General features: G+C 37.8%; 1 protein-coding gene across 4 annotated transcripts in view; it reads right to left on the reverse strand.

Moving 5' to 3' along the window:
* LOC110467168 (contactin-associated protein-like 2) overlaps positions 1-19683 on the reverse strand; it is a 106279-nt gene extending 86596 nt beyond the window's left edge. For 3 of the 4 annotated variants that reach the window (XM_021524141.1, XM_021524142.1, XM_021524139.1), the window contains exon 1: positions 18848-19683. The gene's annotated coding sequence lies outside the window, so the exon portion shown is untranslated. Of the gene's footprint in view, positions 1-2479; positions 2518-18847 lie in introns of those variants that run through there. The other variant, XM_021524140.1, reaches the window with a different exon arrangement.
* Positions 19684-23991: the final 4308 nt, after the last annotated feature.

A 23991-nucleotide genomic window follows, 5' to 3' on the forward strand; every position in this document is an offset into this window, starting at 1 on the left:
GGACAGGATACCTATGTATCACTGTCACCATGGGAGGACAGGATACCCATGTATCACTGTCACCATGATTGGACAGGATACCTATGTATCACCGTCATCATGGGAGGACATGTACAGGATACCTATGTATCACCGTCACCATGGGGGGACAGGATACCTATGTATCACTGTCACCATGATGGGACAGGATACTAATGTATCACTGTCACCATGGGGGGACAGGATACCATGTGTCACCGTCACCATGGGAGGACATGATACCTATGTATCACTGTCATCATGGGAGGACATGTACATACCTATGTGTCACTGTCACCAGGATAGGACAGGATACCTATGTATCACCGTATTATACCTATGTGTCACTGTCACCAGGATAGGACAGGATACCTATGTATCCCTGTCACCATGGGAGGACAGGAACAGGATACCTATGTATCACTGTCCCCATGGGAGGACAGGATACTTATGTATCACTGTCACCATGGGGGGACAGGATATCTATGTATCACTGTCACCATGGGAGGACAGGATACCCATGTATCACTGTCATCATGGGAGGACATGTACAGGAACTATGTATCACCGTCACCATAGGAGGACAGGATACCTATGTATCACTGTCATCATGGGAGGACATGTACAGGAACTATGAATCACCGTCACCATAGGAGGACAGGATACCTATTTATCACTGTCATCATGGGAGGACATGTACAGGAACTATGGATCACCGTCACCATAGGAGGACAGGATACCTATGTATCACTGTCATCATGGGAGGACATGTACAGGAACTATGTATTACCGTCACCATAGGAGGACAGGATTCCTATGTATCACTGTCATCATGGGAGGACATGCACAGGATACCTATGTATCACTGTCACCATGGGAGGACATTATACCTATGTGTCACTGTCACCATGGGAGGAACAGGCAGCAGGTAGGCAGTGAGGTGACATCCAGATGAGTATATGGAAGAGGGAGGATATGGTGTCTGTATGCATATATACGTTGGTCAGCAATTCTGTGGAAAGTGCCGAAATATCTGAGGAGGACCTTTTCACTCAATTATGGGATTGGCTGACATTGAAATAGAATTACACAAGCCATAGCTTATTTCATTATTCTCATCAAGTTGACATTTAATGACAAGACAGAGTTTTGACATTTTTCATAATTTACAACTATTAGGAAGAAGTTTCCAGACATCATTTTTTTCATGTTATCGTTTATGATATTGTACACATATTCCTTTTGGCTTAAATAGAACATCATTTCATAATCAATTGCTGTAATATTTTGAGTGTTCTGATGAGTATTTTTTGAATAATAGCCAAAAACAAGTCCAAAAAACAAGCAATATAAAAGCACGGTTGTAGATCTAGATTTTCTACAGTCAAGAGTCTAAGTCAACTTCCAACTTGTTTTCAGCCAAAGTTTGACCAAAGTTTGACCAAAGTTTGACCCAAAGTTTGACCAAAGTTTGACCACATCTTTGCCCTTTAAGCTTATAGGCTCAAGATAAGAATGTTTTAATATAACACCTACATATATAAAACTTAATTAATTTTACAACAATTACTATTAATCACTATTGTAAGACTTCCATCGTGAAAATGTTATTATAATGCCCTGGTGGCTTGTTCATTAGTACATATAGGTGTTGGTGTATCAACATATAAATTAATTAGTGATGATCGACACTCTACCAGTACAGACATGTACATAAGAGTATACACCATGAGAGACCAGTTTATGTACAGGGTACCGTATTTATCCACTAGTAAGCCCATGTCTGTTAATAAGCCAACACATATCCATTAAATGAGTTCAGTAGTTATAGAAAGGCCAATAAATTGTCCTGCCATAAGCCCATCCACCTTAAGCTTCTTTGGGTCAAAGTATACCTTGTATATGACTATATGTGTTGGCTCTGCGGGCTTATTGCAAAATAAATAAGGTATATGTATATGCATCAAAAACTTAGTATACATTGCATCAGCTCACTTGCTCTTCAGATAATCAAGACATACAGTCGATTTGTATTTGTATTTTTTTCAAAAACTGCTGCATCTCGTAAAAAACACAGACCATGACCATGAGACCATGTTCATTTGATAGTACATTTCTGTATATATATATTCTTAAAAAAGAAACATCTTTCAAAAACAAAACCTGTAAGCTAGTCTGTAGTTGATCTCAGTTCATGCATGTACAATATATCCTCATTGACCCACTCCTGTCACACTATGGGGTAAAGTGGGGAGACATCAGATTTGACGTCATACCACAAAACTACATTAACGACAATCTACTGTTATTGATATGACATTTAAAGACATGCAAATCATCTCAAACACTTGATCCCTGATGTAACAGCTAGTCCTGAATGTCACAGATCGGGAGGTTTCATTGAACAGTATACATTATTTCCTTCAAGCATTTTGCAAGCAAACATTCAGTCAATATATACTTCAGCATTATCCCGGAAGATGACAACTGCACACACAGTTCTTGAAATTTTCTCTGTGCAAATGAGAATTATTCAAGACCAATGCGCAATGTGTGTATATTGTCTGCAATGTTGTTGGCATTCATTTCAATTCCCTGAACCAGGGTTGCAGATCCAGCAATGTGACTGGAAGTTTGTCCAGATTCTCTGACATCGTTCCAACACTAGCATGCTGGAACATCTCATGGCCATGGGTTTGAATACCCCTTGGCTGTGGGTGTTGCCAATTAGACCTTGTCTACCTTGGTTCTGATGAAATTGAATTGGAGAGACAGATATGTAGTGACCCTCTCATGGCACTTGTGTATGTAGGGGGGGGGGGGGGGGGGGGTATTGGTTGGCTGCGTCTATTTTTTCTGTTACAGCCATGGAATCATATACCTGCTGGCAGTCACCAGTGTTTCCTTAATGAAATGAAAATAAAACAAAAAAATCTCCAAACTTCAAGGATTCAAGAAAAGAAAAAAACACGAATTGAGATTCTCTGTGCCCTCAGGATCGATGTTGAACTGTCGGAAGTCTGAATAAACCAGCGTCCTCTGTTAACAGAGAATAATTGATTTGAATAGTAATTCTCTTTTCTTTACTTTACCAACCCATGGCAAAAACAGACTTCCCAATACTCAGCGATTTGTTAGCTTACAAATTAACATAAATTTTGTGTATTACAATGTACTTGTAACTTTCTTTTCCATTTTTTTTTTTTTTTTTATCTTAAAGGATTAAAAAGATGAAACAAATTGCATTGTTTTACGATGTTTTTTGGAAGGTTCATTGTACATGGACAGCAAGGCACCAGTCTCACAAGGATCAACTGACTGGTAGCGACAACTATTACATGTAGCTGTAGAGGCACACGAGAATTATCAAGTGTACCAACAAAGCAATACATTTGGGATACTGCAGAAACTTATCCAAACAAAAACGCATGTTCATCAATTTGATTTGTTCCCCAGTATAAATCGAGTGTCTACCCACTTTTTATAGAAGTGAACAAATACGCTCTATATTATCAACAAAAAAATCAAACAAGCTTTATTCATACAAAATAAAATTATATGCCGTGTGCTGCCATCATTATGTGGAGGTCAGGAGTTTGTAAATCAAAGCCTTGTTAGGACACCATCAAGATTAAACTATGTTTTCATCAGACAAAATTTGAAGAAATTCAATAATTACATAATGTGTATGGATTCAAATATTCATGATCTGAGGGGGGAAAATGAAATACTAGAAGTATTTAAAGCTGCTGATATATATATTTTATAAAAAATAATTAGTGATTTTGATGATTTGTCAAGTTATCAAAGCTTTCCTAGGTCTGTCATCAACAACTGGCCTCGGCCCAGACAAACAAATTTACCTGTCAATGAAATCTACACATCTAGAAGGCTCCCCAGAGAAATCTTCACAGAATCTACACACGAACAGGTCAGCCGGAAATAATTCATCTGAACATGGCACTTCCTTTTTTGACTGCTCAATTTAAGTGTATTAGGTAGGCCAAACCCCTAACAATGGTACCATCACACCTGGGTAGTAATACATACCTGTACAGGTAAAAAATCTGGTCCACCACCTACCTATATCAGTGACTTAATTGGACAAAAGGGGACAGGCGGTAAACAGATACACTTACACCCTGTCGTACATGTGGTGTAAATGTCAGGAACAACATGCCCCTAATCTGTCACAAAATGATTAAACTTTCGGATCCTATTTCTTACCTACATATACATGTATGTGTATATATATATATGTTGCATGATACATCCAGGAAAAAGAAACAATTTGACCCCACCTAATATAACCTATAGGCCCTGCTGTTACAAGCATTCCCGTTAAGGTACTACTGAAACAGTTATAACGCTGATTAAAGAGTTTCACTTCAGAGCTGGTTTTGTTTTACTTGGAGTATTCTCCCTTTGTTCAGAGCTGGTTTTGTTTTACTTGGAGTATTCTCCCTTTAACATGTACAATGTATATATATATATATGTAGGGTTCTCTCTTTCCAACTTCCAGGTATTTTAATAAGATCCTGTGTTTACCGGTACCTCTATCTTTTTCTTTCAAAGCAAAGTTTGTGAACCTGCAGAAGCATATAGAGTAGCTATCTGTAATACATGTATGTAAGTGAAGAGTGCCAAGCAGTGTTTGAGCCCTGATTTGCTGGTGGACATGAGTTCAACTCCCTACAATGAGGCAACTTGTGTCGGACTCCTAAAAGGGTTTTAAAATAATAGTCTATGGAAATTATTTATTTTGCAGTAGCTGTTGGTGAAAATTTCATCTCTCATGTTAAACTTTATTTTGTATGTTTATTTGTAAAACCAATACAAAACAAGCGTACTGAGTTTTGCTAAAGCAATACATGTCCCATACTGGCCCCCGTTAGCTTTTACGCTATAATGATTTATAAAAATGGTGCCCTTTGGTGTTAAAAAATCCCTCAAGGAATGAAGCCGCTAGAGTGCTGCCAAGAATTTTCTAAAAATAGTAACGGTGACCTTAACCTTGACCTGACAACCCTGAAACTCAAACTGGTCCGAGATATTATGGTCCTTTGTAATTGTTTGAGGCTTGATCAAAATCCCTCAAGGAATGAAGATGCTAGAGTGCTGACAAGAATTTTCTAAAAATGGTAACGGTGACCGTGACCTTGACCCAACCACCCTGAAACTGAAACTTGTCCCGAGATATTATGGTCCTTTGCAATTGTAATTGTGTCAAGTTTGATCCAAATTTCTCAAGAAATGATGCCGCTAGATCCCGGACAAGGATTTTCTAAAAATAGTAATGGTGACCTTGACCTGGCAACCCTGAAACTCGAACTTGTCTGAGATATTATGGTCCTTTGTATTTGTGTGAAGTTTGATAAAAATCCCTCAAGGAATGAAGCCGATAGAGCGTTGACAAACATTGGTGTTACGTATTTATAATCAGATCGATTTAAAATTTGTCCCTTGCTTTGTATTTCTGAATAACAGGACTCGCCCTAAACCAAAATCACTAGGGCCTAGATACTGCACCACATAATAAATCTTTATATGATTTTGTATTTTAGATATGGTATTGCAAACATTTTTACAAATATATCTATATAAAACAAATATTTGTATTTCTGACTAACTAACATCACAAATTAACAGTACCAATAAATTTAGCGGAATATACACGATTTAAAGTCGTTTTTAGCGATGACGATCGTCGCTAATCTTTATTGCTGGTATATCATCGCTACGTAATTTCTGCTGTCAGGTATCAACATTTTTACTTTATTACTTATGTCAGATATTAATTTATTACAACAATATCCCGTCTGTATTGTCGGATGTTATTGTGTACGTAATGTTATTGTCAGTGCCTAATTACCTTGTCTGTACCTTATTCTCCCGTACAAGATTGTTATTGCTAGACATTAATGAACATCAGGTAAGCCACAACATTCAACACTACATAGATATATTACAATAATTAATCACAGACTGCCACGATCTATCCCCTCCCCAATTGACTTGCATGTACTTTATTTTCCCTAATAGTTTAGCTACCCTAGCCTACTCCTGTAGTTGGCTGAACCCTCATTTTTCAAGGTTAACCCTATACAACTAAGGATCTTAAGGTACAGAGTCTTAAAATTGCATCAAATGTAATCTTACATAATCCCCAATTTCTACAGATTTTCTTTTCGGGCCCCCCCCCCCAATCAACACGTCCCATTAATGTAACATGTCAGTACACTCCCTTTGACCTCCTCCACATCCTTCCAGTATTGATTCCTTCCTTTTTTGTAATCTGTCTCTTACAAATCAATTAAGGATTAATGGATGTGAATGTATACAATACATACATTGTATTGCGTACAAACTAAACAGCACGGTGTTATAATAGAAATAAAACTTTTCCAATTTCCCGTCATAAGTGTTTATGTATTGTTTAAATTCATTCTTTGAGTACCAAACACAGAGGTTTAATTGTTGAACTAAGTAACATTGATTATTGAGTAATTAACCAGAGTGGGCAGTACATGTATATATGTGTGTGTGTATACATGTACCTATAATTCCTTTCATCAAAATCACAGCTGTCAGATCTCAGAGCCAGCGCCATACAGGATGGCTGAATTCATAGGGGACTACCCTGTAGGAATAGGTAGATTCCTTGGATCTGTGGATGCAACATCGGCTCTAGATCTATCAAGCACAGGACAGCATCAGCATCACTGTACACACAGATAACAAAAAGGCCTAGAATGTTACTGAGTATTAGGATCATAACAATAATCATTAAATAGGAACGTTCCTGTGTACACATTTTACATTATAATATGACAGATTTCTTTCAAATACATTGTACAATGTAGAACAACAGACCCCCAGTAACTGCTCAGATGTCAGCTACAGTAAAGCCACAAAATTGAAATGCACTCACTATAACTTTACACAAAAATAATTATTATGACATTACAATATATAGGATGTGGTGAATTGCTTTCACGGGAGGCAGTGTTTGTGCTATTTTCAGGTTTATATAGAAAAATACCAATTAACAGCGTTGAATCGGGCGGCTTTAGGATTGTACTGGTCTTTAATTACTGTTACTTGAATAGAACATCTGCAGTAAGGTTGAATTAACACATTTATGCTGCACAAAATCAAAATAAATCAATACAGCTGCAGAAGAAATGATGCTGTGTACAGTAATATAATGTATAAAATATAATTTTCATGTGTACAGTCATATAATGTATAAAATAATATTTTAGTGTGTACAGTAATGTAATGTATAAATTACCATTTTAGTGTGTACAGTAGTATAATGTATAAAATACCATTTTAGTGTGTTCAGTAATATTAGGTATAAAATACCATTTTAGTGTGTACAGTAATATATGTATAAATTACCATTTTAGTGTGTACAGTAATATAATGTATAAAATACCATTTTAGTGTTAAGTACGAAACTATCTTCTTTGATCACCAGTCAAATATAACACAGAAAAAGAAAATGAATTATGTAATAGTCCAAAATATATATACAGAGATCGCCTTTGGGAAGTTGAGAGTTTGTGTCCTCATGAGGGCTAATTGTCATATAAAGACCATATTAACAGATAATGTGGCCACTCAACGACAGCTTTAACGTGTCGTGTCACTGAAATGTCATAACCTGCATGTAGACACAGTTTCATGATTTTCCACTCAGTAAATATATTCTGACGATGGACTCACCAGAAGTGCTGAAGGAAACACCAGTCAAAAGGAAGAGCTGAGTGAGTGAGGCAGGAGAGAAAGGAAGAGCTGAGTGAGTGAGGCAGGACAGAAAAGGAAGAGCTGAGTGCCAGTGAGGCAGGAGAGAAAGGAAGAGCTGAGTGAGTGAGGCAGGAGAGAAAAAGAAGAGCCGAGTGAGTGAGGCAGGAGAGAAAAGGAAGAGCTGAGTGCCAGTGAGGCAGGACAGAAAAGGAAGAGCTGAGTGCCAGTGAGGCAGGACAGAAAAGGAAGAGCTGAGTGCCAGTGAGGCAGGACAAAAAAGGAAGAGCTGAGTGAGTGAGGCAGGATAGAAAGGAAGAGCTGAGTGAGTGAGGCAGGACAGAAAAGGAAGAGCTGAGTGAGTGAGGCAGGAGAGAAAAGGAAGAGCTGAGTGAGTGAGGCAGGACAGAAAGGAATTCTCTGATGTACTATGGTACAGAAAGAAGTGTTAATAATTGTTATTTATACAATGTATTGTACATATAGGATCTTAAATGAGTTTTCATTTCATATGAGATTTTATGTAACGAGTCTTAGGAGATTTTATTTTTTCAAGCATTGGCGAGCAAAAATTAAAACTTCGAGGCGAGTTTCATGAAAGCTCATATGAAATGAAAACAAATTTAAAACACTTTTTATCATATAACTCAGAAAACTTACATTTTGAGTTTTGACAGGTTTTAAAGCCAAAATGTAGAGGGCTTAATCAAACGGAGACAGCCATTTTGTTGCGCCATTCACAATTTATGACGTCACGTCATTGGCCATATTATGACGTCACAATCGATTTCTGACTGGCACACTCAATGAAAACTCTCCAGGGAATATAACACTAGTGACATATTACACGGGCGAATTCACTGGATAACAGGCCGATTATGTGATAAATATCTATATATATACCTCGTATGTCATGAGTCCAGAAGCTCAGTTATAATCAGAATTAATTTTTTCAATACAGTATAACATTTACTATGCAGTTTTCCGTTTCAGTAATTATAAGTAAATAGAAATTCATCCTGAAAATGTATTCTTAAAAATATATAGGGAACCCATTAATTAGAAAAAAAAGTTCCTTCATCCTGTTCAGGAAAGTTGCAATTATATTCCGCCTTTAACATGTTCATAGAGATTTTAACGAGACACCAAGAAATAAATTAGACCCAAAAAACAGCAATCAATACCGTATGGAAATGGCGAGCATAAAGAACAGTAAAATCGGTTAAAATATGCAGGTCAAGGTCATATATACGTTTGTTTTACAACTGATGACACACCTCCTGGTATTACAGGAGTAGAGGGAAGAACCTCTATGCCTGGAATCAAAGAGCTTTATGCTAGTTCTCTGAACAAGCTGCTTCAGAAAATTCAACTTTTAATGGGTTGTGTGGCATTCCTGATGTTCTGATAGCGGGTATGCGGTGTGTGTGCTGATACTCGACATCTGTGCAGAGGGAGAGTGCAGCTCTCGGCCACAGTTGCCATCTTTGGTTGAGATAATATTTGAGGAATTTTATGTTACTGCTAGCCATCGTCAGATCATCATCACCCCTTCCCTTCTGATATCATCAAAATGATGTCTGCCTGGACGTCTCTGGTTGGCTGGCATCCATTGATCCGCATTCCTAGGCCTACGATCACAACAGGAGCTGGCCAGCCTTGGTGTTACTACTGTATCACACACATCTCACTAAAGACCACTTCCCTTTCAATACAAAGACACTTTGGCCCCTTATCATTCAGTATCTTCGTCTATAAAAATATCAAGGATACATTGTGTTGTGCACCTTGGTTTATTTCTGTACTGTATTTTTTAGATAGACCTAATGATACGATAGAGATGATAAAACAATCTGTGAGCAAATGTGATGATGTAATTATCCCTGTGAATTGTGTGAATAATTATACATGTCATTGATGTCAAGCATGTATACAGTACATGTAGGTAGGCCCTTCTGTGTGTGATGTATGTTATAGCTTTAAGTGTACAAATAAAAGCATACTAATATTATATCTTTATACAAATATTGAAGAAGCACTATGAAACCTCTGCTGCTTCCGATCAGTTGGTAGCGTTTTTACAGTAGTGTCACGTACATAACCCTGAACTACTATAAATATTGTATATAGTCTCTCTATGTATACAGAGCTCCATCAGTTCAGTCCATACACTATACATGGAATGTACCAGTATATGCTGTACTAGGTCAAGGTTGTAAGTCCCATCAATGTGCAACTGTTTACAGACACTGCGTTTATTACCAGACATGGATAATTTCAGGACAAATATGTTATTTCACTTTCTCTTTACTCACACGAAGACAACTATGGGTTGCAGGCTTCTTTGAGAGTGTGCATTGGAAATACAGTGTACAACACAGAACAATTATCAAAGAAACAATATCATGTCAATTTACCAATTGTTAATGTAAGTGTCCCTTACAGTGTCGCAGTACCTGTTACTATACAGTGTTAGTTTGGTCATCAGACACCTTTATGAACTGCTACTGTCTTTTGGAACACTTAAGAATATTATTCATTGTTAAGTATAGGACACATGCATCTCATGTAAGAAAATTAGCATTCAATATCTTCACTGTCATTTTAAATCATTGTGTTACATGCATGAATGTAATGAATTTGAAACTGGAAAATATATCATGACCACATCTTTTTAAATATTGTAGCTTATTAATATCTTAAATGATATTTATTTTTTGGTTAGGCAATGATTATAATTTCAATTTTAGTTTTTATGGATCATACAAACAATCATTTTCATGTTTTAATGTTATTTAACTATACAGATTAAGTGAAATACATGTGGATGTCATTGCATACATGTATACATCTGTATATCGAACCCTCATTTCATAAAATTCCGTGTATGCAGAATGACATTGATTCATTTTGAGTAACAGAGAACTGATTTTTGTTTAGAGTAAGGAATATAAATTAGGTTTTCTGGAAAGATTACAAATATTTTAATCACAGAAACAGAGATATCCTGACAAATATAAGATTTCACTTGATTAAGGGTCCAAAGTCAGGACCATAATAAAACCGTATTAATATCTGTGTCTCCAGTCTGTGAACAGGTCTATAATAAAACCCTATTAATATCTGTGTCTCCAGTCTGTGGTCAGGACTATAATAAAACCCTATTAATATCTGTGTCTCCAGTCTGTGGTCAGGACTATAATAAAACCGTATTAATATCTGTCTCCAGTCTGTGGTCAGGACTATAATAAAACCGTATTAATATCTGTGTCTCCAGTCTGCGGTCAGGACTATAATAAAACCGTATTAATATCTGTGTCTCCAGTCTGTGGTCAGGACTATAATAAAACCGTATTAATATCTATGTCTCCAGTCTGAGGTCAGGACTATAACAAAATCGTATTAATATCTGTGTCTCCAGTCTGTGGTCAGGACTATAATAAAGCCGTATTAATATCTGTGTCTCCAGTCTGTGGTCAGGACTATAACAAAACCATATTAACATCTGTGTCTCCAGTCTGTGGTCAGGACTATAATAAAACCGTATTAATATCTGTGTCGCCAGTCTGTGGTCAGGACTATAATAAAACCGTATTAATATCTGTGTCTCCAGTCTGTGATCAGGACTATAATAAAACTGTATTAATATCTGTGTCTCCAGTCTGGGGTCAGGACTATAACAAAATCGTATTAATATCTGTGTCTCCAGTCTGTGATCAGGACTATAATAAAACCATATTAATATCTGTCTCCAGTCTGTGGTCAGGACTATAATAAAACCGTATTAATATCTGTGTCTCCAGTCTGTGGTCAGGACTATAACAAAATCGTATTAATATCTATGTCTCCAGTCTGTGGTCAGGACTATAATAAAATCGTATTAATATCTGTGTCTCCAGTCTGGGGTCAGGACTATAATAAAACTGTATTAATATCTGTGTCTCCAGTCTGCGGGGAAGGATGTGACCCTTTCACTGAACAGCTCATTTCATTAACTCATTCACCCCTGAAGACACATTTGAACCCTTCCAATTCAAAGGTAAGAACAGTTCATTACGAAATTTCAGGGGAGAATGAGTTATTAACTGTTGGATGTGGTGGTACGGATCAAACAGCTAGTCTGCGCTATCTACAGAACGACATAGTTGTGACCAATTTGTCCTGGACTCCTGAACAAACTAATTGGATCCAAATGAGACATATCAATACAAACAGGATGTGAAAGATATGTATAATCAACCCTTTTGTTATGGCACAACAATTATCCATCATGTACTCACTTCAATCACAGTGACAATTGACTACGGAACATCTATAATTAATGTGTGTCAGTAGTTCCGGAGTATGCGGAATGTCCCCTGTGACCTTGACCTAGAATCGATATCAATATTTTATGTGTTTTTGTCACACTTTAGCACCAAATCTAGATCCCTGTATTTTCACTGGCCACCACTTGGTGTCCCTGGACGAGAGCAGGGATGTAATGTTCTCTATGGCCATCTGTCGTAAATGTAACAGACTTCAAGTCTGTGGTTCCATTACAACACTTGGATGTCCATTTTAGGTATAAAACCACACAGCTTCAATAATGGAAGTCTGTACATCTGTAGTCTGTAGTCATACATAGATACATAAAAAAAAAAAAAAAAAAAAATGTACCTTAAAAAACACTTTCGTTTCAATTTGTTTTCAACTGGCAAATAATGCAGTTATTTTTCAATGAAGTATGAATTTTTTCTTGAGTTAAAATTTTGCACTTTTGCTACATCAATGTGTCATATTTGTGCTTTATATATACCATTAATTAAAACTGATATTTTTGCTTATATATATGTAGTGCCAATAATGACCCCAAGATTCCAAGTCTGCCACTCTACCAACCGAGCTAAAGGGACATTCCTACTAGCAAATAGGGGAAGTTTATAAAAGTCAGAAGGTCTGACATTCTGCTACCACTATCCCTTCACCACTGGGTCGCGGGTTGAGACCTTCATGGGGCAGTCGCCAGGTACTGACAGCAGGTTGGTGGTTTTTCTCCAGGTACTCTGCCTTTTCCCCACCACCAAAACCTGGCACGTCCTTAAAAGACCATAGCTGTTAATAGGATATAAAATAAAACAAACATACCAAAACTCTTAACTTTAATCATGTATGTAAATCAAACCTGCCACATATACATGTAAAAATATGGTCAAACCTGCTTATGTGATCACCTCCATTAAGAGACCACCTGTGTTAAGACACCACTTTAATTTTATCCATTTAAGTAATTTATTGTGAAAAAAAAACATGTTGAGAGACCACTTGTATAAAAAGACCACTATTTGGACTTCGATAATTAACGGGAATGGTACATACCGTATATATTATAAATATACATGTTGGTACAATCAAAATCGTGTGAATATGTTTCAAAGGTCACAAGGCCTACAAATAAAGGACAAAAATAATGTATTACCATTTACATCATATAGAATTATTTATAAAGTATCCATCAGAAACTGTTTTGATATAGACATGATATTGATAATATTTTTGAAATAGGGTCATATTTTGGTGCTTGACACCTGTGCACAAAATGTAACCACATCTACACTATACTATCTTGATTTACATTACAACATTTAACATTACATCAATGTTCTGAATACAGCATTGATTGCCTCCTCTGCCTACACTACAGTTTGTAAAAGCTATACATTGTATTAACGACAACAAAGGAAATTTGAAAAATCGATTCAGACTAACAAAGGTACAAAAAATGGAAGTTGCTAATTAAAGTCAAGCTTGTGAATGTCAACCATACCTGTAAATATCAAAATTACCTGTGGGACCAACATGTATACACACTGAGTAAAAATTTTAACATGCAGACATTGCATCCTCTGGAAAGAGTTCCTCTGATGGGTCCCAAATCTTCAAGAAAATACTGTATACCCAGAAATGTCGCTGCAATTTAGTTTTTGCCTTTTTCACCCTCCGTAATGAGGGCTAATTTATCTTTACAGTGAACATTTGTAAACAACATAATATGCAAAGTACATATTTCTATTTCATATTGGGCGAAAATGGATTCTAATATCAAAAGGCAAAATTTTGATTGGGTGTAAATTTTCCAGTATACAGTTAACTCGTTCACCCCTGAAATTTCATAATGATCTATTCCAACCTTTGAATTGGAAGAGTTCAAATCTGTCTTCAGGGGTGAATGAGTTAAGCTTGGTTATTCAATTTACCTACATGTACAGCAAACAGAAAATATTTACTTTATTATCAGTGATCAAAATAGGAATTTATTTCCTGTATACTAAACAGCGTCTCTGAAACCCAACTGACTATCAGCAGCTAGTGTAGCGATCCTTGTCTTTACACTACGATGCATTGTAGTACAATTTATGTACAAGAAACATTTATGGGCAGAGTGAACTTTTTTATATCTCCAATCTAAACAGTGTTGAACAGCTGGTTACCAGTGGCGTTATAATATCTCTTCACCAGCTGACCGACATATCCTAAAGGTTATACACGTTAGAGTGGAATCAGCTGCCTATCCTAACACATTGTGTCACCCTGCCTACATGATCATCAATATCATATAGATCGGTGGAAACCAATGTTTTACCATGGATCTGATAATTCGTTGATAAGTTGAAAAAGAAAGTTATTTTATGAAAGATTTCATTCAAAACATGACATGAAGTATAAACAGCTTATGCTTTATATATGATGTAAGGTGTAAACAGCTTCCTCTGACTCTGTACCAGTTGTGCACATATTACACTGTTTTATTTTGATCAGAAAGAAAAAGTTTTTTTTCCCACTTCCAGCGCCTAAGAAATCGGTGCAGTTAGGTGAGAACTTTTATATTTTGTAAAATATCTTACCAAAGTTATACCTGGTATGTACAGAGTTTCAGTATTTTTTTTCAGTGCCATTTTGAAATTAGCACCGAAGAACATGACAGTCAGCATTAAAAACAAGGATATGTACATTTTACGAGAAAGCAAGAACAGTTACACGCATTTTTTTTCTTTTTACCTAAATAGATATACATGTCTATATATAGGACAGTTATATACATGCATGAATACGCAGAATCTATATATCCGAGAAACAACTCTAGTAATGACCCTCAAAGAGCTCTCTTAGGACCAGGAGACAATATCTCCGAACAGTCCATACTTCAGGAAATCAACCCTCGGCTGTCTGTCTGGAAGGCCAGTACCGTAATTACAACCATTAGACCATTCTGTCCATATATAGTATCTGCATGCTGGTAACAGAGAGTCATTATTTTTTGTTCCCAAAAAAAACTTGTCTGGACAACCAGGGTTCTTATTGTAAAAGCCTTGCTGCTTGAATCTTTATGTACGATGGCCATGGCGGGGAAGTAACACTATAATGTTTCTTCCAGTCATTCATTTAATTTCTAGGGTCCAACAACATAATCCTCTATATATATATATATATATATATATACTACTTATACGTACCAAGGCAAACATAACACAAGACCTAAATAGCAAATAGCTGCTCGACCGATAGAACAAACAGAGTCGGCATTTATTCATAAATATACTATGAATATAATAAATATGCATTCACAAAAACTACTGACTTCATTAACCGTCCACACAAACAAACCTCCCACATATACCCTCGCATGGTTCATCGCCATACAAATGCTGGGATTTCTAACAAATAACGATGCCCACACATACATCTGTTCCATAAACATAAAATTCTGCTATAATTTTATTTCAAACTATTACTGCGCCGTGCGAGGTGCGAAGCTAGAACGAACTTACACGTACCCGTAAACTACCCTTAGCATGTGCCTCAATCTGATTGGCAAAAACCTCTGCACGAGACAGGCAACTGCCCACATATACTCTGTGTATACAGGACAAATATTTCCCGCTATTCTCCGAAAGGCGGAAAATTGTATTATACTTGGTGATGGAGTGCCAATTAGAGAGTTCCAAAAGGGCAGTAACTGTGTAACACTCAGTATAGACCAATGGATCATTACAATTATATACGCTTGTTCACTCATAAAGCCTCCTCCACACTTTAAAAAATAATTTCAAAGGGTTTTAAAAGAAGGGGTACCTCCACAAAAATGACTTAACCTGTCATTTTAAGAACAGTCTTCACCAGTCGCAGTGCATTGGTGGATCCAGGATTTCTGAAAATAAATACATGCACTCCCTACCTTTCCCCAACCCCACTTTAAATCTTAAAGGAATTGGGGTAGGTATATGGGCACCTCCCCCAAAGATATCTCATGATCCTACTGTCATTTTTGAAGAGGCTTGATCTCGTGGAAGACCAGCCTCACCTGTCAGGTATACGTAGCAGTGGTCAATCTAGGATTTCAGAAATGAAAAATTGGGCTCACGCATGATCTTAATTCTTAGTATGCACTCTCATGCAGACTCCCCATTTAAGGTCTGAAAGGGATGGAATGCTTGATCCATTGCTGGATTGTCTCCCTTATCAAGACAATATTTTGCAGAACAGTTCTGATCTTTTCTCCACACAAACATTGCCAGACATTTTTTAATGGAATTCTGCCACTTTACACAGGAAACCAAGCTTAGGTGGCTAGACTAGCATGTGACTACAAAACTACACAATAACAACTCTGTACATATGATTCAATTACATTTCATAGGTGTTGTATAAGAATCTTGCATCAAATCAACACACTCATCCTTATATAGAGGTTAGTGGTTCTGTCTGTGTGTCTTAAGGACAGAGATAGTACCTAAACTGTACACAGTACCATTATACTAAACTAAATTGCAACTACAGGATAGTTTGTCCAGGTAATGATAAAAAGGATGTCAACATGTAATATTTTTAATTTGTGGTGCGCAAAGATAATGGGAGGAAATTTAAAGGACATAATTGATCATGAAATGTCCTTATACATTCACCATCCCTAGTAAAATCGCTAGCCAATCAGTGATTTATGTATGATCAGCAGACATGGTATACAGTGTAATGATAAAACGAGGAATGACAGCCATGATATCGATGTGTCTATATCCCGCACCAGACCAATCCTACTACTCAATACCCAACACCAGATTAGTGATGGAGAGTAGACAATATCTACGCCAGAAATACATAAATAAGTGCCAAATATAGATATGATGTAGACGAGTATCTATAAAACATCTCTTTATTGAAATTTATTCGATTCAGCAATTTCCTTTCAACATCCTTTTGCTTCGAAAATTCATTATCTTTTGATATAGTTAAGTAACAGTTACTTGGTTCCAATTAAGTAATGAGGACATGACAACTAATCAATTATTTTAAAAAAATGAAGATGTGAGAACAAGAAGTAAAAAATCAGATAATTACTGATTTAAATAGTCATCTGTATGATATACTGTACACACTGATTTATCATTACATAACACACCTGTGTGATGTTAACACTGATTACATAACACACCTGGGTGGTATAAACACTGATTACATTACACACCTGTGTGATATTAACACTGATTACATTACACATCTGTGTGATATAAACACTGATTACATAACACACCTGTGTGATATAAACACTGATTACATTACACACCTGTGTGATATAAACACTGATTACATTACATACCTGTGTGATATAAACACTGATTACATTACATACCTGTGTGATATAAACACTGATTTCATTACATACCTGTGTGATATAAACACTGATTTCATTACACACCTGCATAATATAAATACTGATTACACACCTGCACAATACAAATACTGATTACACTCCAGTGTGATATTAACACTAATTTCATTACACACCTGTGTGATATAAACACTGATTACATTACACACCTATGTGATATAAACACTGATTACATTACACACCTGTGTGACATAAACACTGATTACATTACACACCTGTGTGGTATAAACACTGATTACATCACACACCTGTGTGACATAAACACTGATTTCATTACACACCTGTGTGATATAAACACTGATTATATTGCACACCTGGAATAGCTGTGTGACATAAACACTGATTGCATTTATATATAGTAGGGACCCAATTTGAAACTGTGACTTTTATACAATTGTTATTGGAATGACCGGTAGTTCCTTTTTTTCTGAGGGTAGAAACCCAGTATATAAAATGTCATAGTATGTTTGGGTTTTTTCCAATTATGTCCGTTATAAGGTTTTAATAGAACTTAAAAACCCACTTGATAGCATTATTGAAGTAAATATTTCACACAACAGAAAACTATTTTAAAATTGCAAAACCATTCGTAATTGCTATGCCAAAGGCTCTGCTTTATCTGTAAATATACTGGAATCAGCCTAGCACACAAGGGACAAACATTGATTCCCTGGAACATTGAACCTATTACTCAATACCGACCATTTATTACACTAGACTTGATGACCAAACCAAAGAGCGGAGGAATGGTTTGGAGCTGTGGATTACCACAGCCCCTCCTGTACAGCCATGAGTCAGCTGGGGACAGATGGGGGACACATGTGACTGGATCAATGACCCACTCCCTTACACAATGTCTGACAAGACAACTGATGCTGGGTATCCGCCTGCATCCTCTCGCACATGTAGTGCTAATCATATGCTATCTGACCGGAGCTGTGCTGTTATATAATATGTGTTAATTATTTTGTTTGATACACAAGCACATGTACATGTATTGTACACGTGTTTACAAATATATAGACACATCCCAATGTTTACATCAGTTCTGAGGACAAATATTCACTATTGAATGAACTCAAGTACAATAATTCAATTACACCTAGTGGGTGTAATGCATGTGTAATTCAGGTATCTACTCCTGAATGTGTAGTCCATGTCAAATGTCTTGATATGTTTATACATGCCAAGAAATACATGTACAATGTTTGTAGACTCTGATGAATAAAGAATGATTTTTACCTGATTCTTCTTCTAATCAACGAATACAGTAAATACATACAGTTATCATTCATGTATACATCAATTCACCATCATCATAAAACGCACGTGAGATTTACGAGGCGTGTTGTGTATGCTATACATATACTTACGATAGTGTAGTCTGTATGCAGCTCAGCTGTCAGTTGGTTTTACGTCCAAAGCAACATTTGGACATTATATCACGTCCTTTTACTGAATGACGGAAAGAACACACGTACACAGTAGTCTTATAATCCAATGAAATACACACAATATTCTTAGTGAGTAGGGTATGTCCTGCACTCACTCTGACACGGGGTATATTTGTATTGTACACTTCACCTGTGGCACACATGTACATACGGGTGCTTGTCAATGAAATACGTACAACACTCGGTACCGTTACACCATAGGTCCGACCGGCTTAGGTCGCTGGCTATTTACTATGAAGGCAAGTAACAACAACAATGCTTGTCAATCAACGTTAACGTAACGAAGCCATGCATCCCGTCGTCTGTGTAGCTAGAGACACGGTTCAGTGCCGTTCGTTGGCCCGATGAGAGTGTGAATGGCAGGCAACAAACATTTCAGTAGAACGCACAGCGTGCTCTAGTACTCGAGTCACGCGGAGATGTTTTATAAACAAATTTAAGCATCTGGACATCGATACACATAGTCCATAGCGTTCATGGCCAGAGTTGGGTTTGATCGGTCGTGCGGTTTGTGACATGCCCCGCGAGGTGACCTTGACTTCAGTTGATCTCACCCTGAATGATGAATATTGAATCGCGATGCATTATAATGGCCTACCCATATGTTGTAATTATATACCCAGGCAGATATCACAATGGCGAGTTCATCAGTAAATTGGGTAAACGGCGACCGAGGCGTCCCGATACATGCTGCAGACCTACCTTCGGTTATATTCTTCATGCATAATGTATTGACAAGACTATCGTAAGCCCGCGGAATCGGTTTTTATAGAATTCCAACAGTCGACATGGACTGTGTGCCGCTGCTATTATAATCGGTTGTTTATTTATTAAGCGTCTAGCCGCAGCAGGCATCGATTATTTGATAGCTGAAGCGGTCAAGTTGATCTGCTGGGACTAATGGATGACTATTAGGCCCCATATAGCCTTAATACTCCTGAACATTTTATCAAATTTCAACCCAAAGCCATCTAGATATTTTCTTTTAACACAACACAAGTTAAAATGGATTTTCTCGCTGACGTTTGACAATTTCATAAAAAAGAATGATCTGCGTGAGTTCGCCAATCGCTTAAAAGAGTACATCTAGTTGTTTTTTAAAACATTACAATATCAGTCATATAATTTCTGAATATATGGGTCAATGATATATTCAGAACGGTTCCTTGTGTGGTATATATGACAGGTCTACCTACATGACAAAAGGGTTCGCAGGTTTTACCTCGCCTCGACATGTACAGTCAGCACACGCATGCAAACCATACCCCTTTCAGCATTTTAACCTTTATTCTAACAAACCCGATATATAAATTTGGGAGAGAAAACAACATATACGAAAAGAAAATCCCAACGTTGTATGGTAGATAGTGAACTACTGCCGAAAAACAGGGTAACGTTTTCTGGTAACGGAAAGTGTGCACTTGAACGGAAGGAGATGACGTCATTCAGAACTATCCTGGTATAAAAACGTCTCTGGATGAGAGTATTAACGCCGTGATTGATATAAGCGCCGAGCACCGAAGAAGAATTTAATTTGCAGCCCAAACAGTGGCCTCGCTTTTGTGAACTTGATCCAATACTATTTTCAACCAAGTCTGGTTAGATTATGACGCATACACCTAATAAAGCCTCCAGAAGAAATAAGGTCATGTCGATGGTACGTTATGTACATTCAAATGACAATGCATTCACATTGGTAGGCCACAATATTGTTTTCAATACACTATCCGTCACATTTATGATTGACCTCCGGCACAAGTAATGCTTAATTTGTTACTGGACAACATCAAAGTAAAAGAACTGGACACAACATCATATGATGGTACTGGACACAACGTCATCTGACGGTACTGGACACAACCGACTTATGATGGTACTGGACACAACGTCATATGACGGTACTGGACACAACGTCATATGACGGTACTGGACACGACGTCACATGACGGTACTTGAAACAACGTCATATGACTGTACTGGACACAACGTCATATGACGGTACTTGAAACAACGTCATATGATGGTACTGGACACAACGTCATCTGACGGTACTGGACACAACGTCTTATGATGGTACTGGACACAACGTCATATGACGGTACTGGACACGACGTCACATGACGGTACTTGAAACAACGTCATATGACTGTACTGGACACAACGTCATATGATGGTACTTGAAACAACGTCATATGATGGTACGGGACACAACGTCATATGATGGTACGGACACAACGTCATATGACGGTACTTGAAACAACGTCATATGATGGTACGGGACACAGCGTCATATGACGGTATTTGAAACAACGTCATATGATTGTAATGATCACAAAATCACGAGTCTAATGGAAATTATGTACACGACGTAAGTGGTGATCTCTTAACTTGACGTCACGAGATGTTACGCTATGGTACCTGATATGACGTCAGGTAATGTTCTCTGTACACGACGGTCCGTTACTGTACTGGACATGTTCTCTGTACACGACGTTACGTTACTGTACTGGACATGTTCTCTGTACACGACTTTACGTTCCTGTACTGGACATGTTCTCTGTACACGACTTTTCACTACTGTTCTGGACATGTTCTCTGTACACGACTTTACGTTACTGCACTGGACATGTTCTCTGTACACGACTTTACGTTCCTGTACTGGACATGTTCTCTGTACACGACTTTGCGCTACTGTTCTGGACATGTTCTCTGTACACGACTTTACGTTACTGTACGGGACATGTTCTCTGTACACGACTTTACGTTACTATACACGACATGTTCTCTGTACACGACTTTACGTTCCTGTACTGGACATGTTCTCTGTACACGACTTTCCGTTACTGTACTGGACATGTTCTCTGTACACGACTTTACGTTACTGTACTGGACATGTTCTCTGTACACGACTTTTCGCTACTGTTCTGGACATGTTCTCTGTACACGACTTTACGTTACTGTACTGGACATGCTCTCTGTACATGACTTTACGTTAATGTACGCGACATGTTCTCTGTACACGACTTTTCGCTACTGTACTGGACATGTTCTCTGTGCATGACTTTACGTTACTGTACTGGACATTTACTGTACACGACATGTTCTCTGTACATGACTTTACGTTACTGTACTAGACACGTTCTCTGTACACGACTTTACGTTACTGTACACGACTTTACGTTACTGTACACGACATGTTCTCTGTACATGACTTTACGCTACTGTACTAGACACGTTTTCTGTACATGACTTTACGCTACTGTACACGACACGTTCTCTGTACACGACTTTACGTTACTGTACACGACATGTTCTCTGTACATGACTTTACGTTACTGTACTGGGCATGTTCTCTGTACACGACTTTACGTTACTGTACACGACATGTTCTCTGTACACGACTTTACGCTACTGTACTGGACATGTTCTCTGTACACGACTTTACGTTACTGTACTGGACATGTTCTCTGTACACGACTTTACGTTACTGTACTGGACATGTTCTCTGTACACGACTTTACGTTACTGTACTGGACATGTTCTCTGTACACGACTTTACGTTACTGTACTGGACATGTTCTCTGTACACGACTTTACGTTACTGTACTGGACATGTTCTCTGTACACGACTTTACGTTACTGTACTGGACATGTTCTCTGTACACGACTTTACGTTACTGTACTGGACATGTTCTCTGTACACGACTTTACGTTACTGTACTGGACATGTTCTCTGTACACGACTTTACGTTACTGTACTGGACATGTTCTCTGTACACGACTTTACGTTACTGTACTGGACATGTTCTCTGTACACGACTTAACGTTACTGTACTGGACATGTTCTCTGTACACGACTTTACGTTACTGTACTGGACATGTTCTCTGTACACGACTTTACGCTACTGTACTGGACATGTTCTCTGTACACGACTTTACGTTACTGTACTGGACATGTTCTCTGTACACGACTTTACGTTACTGTACTAGTCATGTTCTCTGTACACGACTTTACGTTACTGTACACGACATGTTCTCTGTACACGACTTTACGTTACTGTACTAGACATGTTCTCTGTACACGACGTTCCGTTACTTTACTGGACATGTTCTCTGTATATGACTTTACGTTACTGTACTAGACGCGTTCTCTGTACACGACTTTACGTTACTGTACTGGACATGTTCTCTCTACACGACTTTACGTTACTGTACCGGACATGTTCTCTGTACACGGCTTTACGTTATTGTACTGAAAAGATTCTCTGTACACGACTTTACGCTACTGTACTGGACATGTTCTCGGTACACGACTTAACGTTATTGTACTTTACTGTACTGGACATGTTCACTTTACACGAATTTACGTTACTGTACGGGACATGTTCTCTGTACACGACTTAACGTTACTGTACTGGACATGTTCTCTGTACACGACTTAACGTTATTGTACTGAACATGTCGTCACGTGATTTCTGTACACGACGTTTCATACTAGACATATCGTCACGTGATGTTCTTGGTACACGACGTTACTTAATGATACTTGGCATGACATACCGTGATGTTTTTTTCTACGTGATGTTATGAGCTGGAACTGCACATGACGTCACGTGGTGTTCTCTGTATACGACGTTACGTTATGGAACTAGACACGGCGTCACATTATGGTATTAATCAAAATGTCATGTGGTTATCTGAACAGGATGTCACGTGGTATTCTTTACAAGAAATCAGGTGATTTTACTTGACACTGGACACCACGTCATTTGATGTACTCGACACAAAGGCGTAATGGTACTTTGCAGGCAACAAACACTTTATAGGAACGCACTGCGTGTTCTCACACTCCAATCATGCGGACATGGTGGTCACTGTTAGAGTCGGTCATGGTGGTCACTGTCAGAGTCGGACATGGTGGTCACTGTTAGAGTCGGTCATGGTGGTCACTGTTAGAGTCGAACATGGTGGTCACTGTCAGAGTCGGTCATGGTGGTCACTGTCAGAGTCGGACATGGTGGTCACTGTCAGAGTCGGTCATGGTGGTCACTGTCAGAGTCGGA

This window comes from Mizuhopecten yessoensis, unplaced genomic scaffold (genome assembly GCF_002113885.1).
Source record: "Mizuhopecten yessoensis strain PY_sf001 unplaced genomic scaffold, ASM211388v2 scaffold11163, whole genome shotgun sequence".
NCBI lineage: Eukaryota > Metazoa > Mollusca > Bivalvia > Pectinida > Pectinidae > Mizuhopecten > Mizuhopecten yessoensis.